General features: G+C 53.8%; 1 long non-coding RNA gene across 1 annotated transcript; it reads left to right on the forward strand.

The window, feature by feature from the left end:
• Window positions 1-247: 247 nt before the first annotated feature.
• Window positions 248-1,379, forward strand: LOC124087154 (uncharacterized). The gene is made up of 3 exons (XR_006850006.2): window positions 248-362; window positions 801-1,100; window positions 1,247-1,379. It is a non-coding gene; the product is annotated as an uncharacterized LOC124087154 (long non-coding RNA).
• The last annotated feature ends 484 nt before the right edge of the window (window positions 1,380-1,863 follow it).

The raw sequence follows: 1,863 nt of genomic DNA on the forward strand, positions 1-1,863 counted from the left end.
GGTGAGAAGGAGGGAGCACACAGGTGTGTCTGTTTTCCTCTTCTTAAAAAGTCAGCAGGATTCCATCCTGGGGGCTCCACCCTGGTGACCTTCCCTAATCCTAATAGCCTCCCAAAGGCCCCACCTCTAAGCACCAGAGTCACATTAAGTTTCCGCCCTCTTAACACGACACAATGGGGATTCAATTTCAACCCTGACCCTTTTGGGGGACACATCCAAACCATAGTGGGGGGGCTTGGGGGGGGGACAGGCGCTCCGTGTTTGTGACGTGCCTTAGACAGCCCAGTAGAGATGCTGGCCGTGCGGAGTTCCGGAGTGAGATCTGAACCATGAAGCACCTGGGAGCCACCCACACGTAACAGGTTCGTGTTCTCCCTGAGAACAGCTGAGGTCATCAGTAGAGCAAGATCAAGAGGAAAGAGAAGCCCGAGAACTGGGGCTTGGGGCAGCCAGGGACAGCCATGGACCTGAGGAGGGGTGGCAGCTGAGGTAGGAGGAGAACCGGGAGAGTGGGGACAGGGCAGAGAAGGGTGCTGGAAGTCAGGTGAGGACCAGGGTCACCAAGGCAAGGGCAGCTTTGGAGAGAGACAGGGCAGGAGATGAAGCACGAGGTGCTCAGGCCTTCTGGCCTTTGTCTCCGAAGGGAGAGAGGGGCGCTATGGGATCTGCAGGAACTAGCCCTGGAGCAGGGGCTGCCCAAGCCCACCCGCCCAGCCACGTCCTTTACGCTGCATCTTGACAGTTCCTTGAGCTCTTCCCCTTGGCTGTCCATCCAGCTTGTCAAAACCATTCTTTTGTAGGAAGGAGTGTTTCTGGCTCCTGCTTCTGACTGTGAATCCCCCACTCCCAGCCTCTTCTTCTGCCTCACCCCACTTGCCCCGACTAGGGAGGGAGCTCAAGTTCTAAATGATTCTCCCTTAGAGAAAAGCACTTAAGACGACAAACTCAAAACCCATCCTGAAGTCGCTGGACGTCTTCTCACTGGAGAGAGAGGCGTCTTCTACTGCTGGGCTGGAGTGAAGTGCAACCGGAATCCCGGCTCAGCTTGGCAGGAGGCTGGGGGAAGTGGGGACCGTCAGAGCGGCAGCTGCTTGAGGCTGGTTTGTGTTGTTGTTGTTGATTATTGAATGTATCCATTCCAAACAATACTTGAGACTTCCTCCTCCCCCCCCTTTTTTTTATCACCTCCTTCCTTTGTTCTTCTGCACCCCCATACTGCCCTCTTCTCTCCCTTCCTTTCTTTCAGTAAATATTTGATGGAAGTCTGCGGTGTGCCTATCAGGATCTATATGAAAGTGATACAACGGAAGCAGAGAAGGGGAGGCGGCAGACCCACTGGGGACCCCCAGCAGCCTGCCTGGAGCTGCCTCCTGCTAACAGAATCCTGGGTTTGTGCCATTGTGGGCAGCAAATGTGCTCAGGGGAATGTTTCCCCAGGGAAAAAGCCAAACGGATCCGAAGCAACCTGGGTAACCCTGTGCCCACTGTCAATCATTACTCGGCTGCAGAGCGAGGATCTAGGACCCAGTTTTGGTCAGTGGAGCCTGAGAGGAAATGGTTGGGGGTTCTGGGTGTCTCTTTGCTAGGGAGATGAGAGATGTTCGAGAGATAGGGGGAAGTGGGGAAGGTCCGAGCAGCCGCTTCCTCCCTTTCTTCCTTTGGGGCTGTCTAGAGAGGACATGATGCTTTAATTTGCAGAGGTCATCTAGGAACCGAAGGAGAAAGCTTGGCAAAGTGAATAAGAGCCATCTTGAGTCCTGGGATCTCTGGAACTGCTGAATTAACAACTCTAGAGCCACCTACCACCAGATTCCTGTTTGTGGAACAATGAATTGTATTTGTTGTTTGTGTTCCTTTTAGTTG

The sequence above is a fragment of the Marmota monax genome, unplaced genomic scaffold (assembly GCF_021218885.2).
Source record: "Marmota monax isolate L192 unplaced genomic scaffold, Marmota_monax_Labrador192_F-V1.1 WCK01_AAM20220418_F8-fsc00005, whole genome shotgun sequence".
In the NCBI taxonomy this organism is placed as follows: domain Eukaryota; kingdom Metazoa; phylum Chordata; class Mammalia; order Rodentia; family Sciuridae; genus Marmota; species Marmota monax.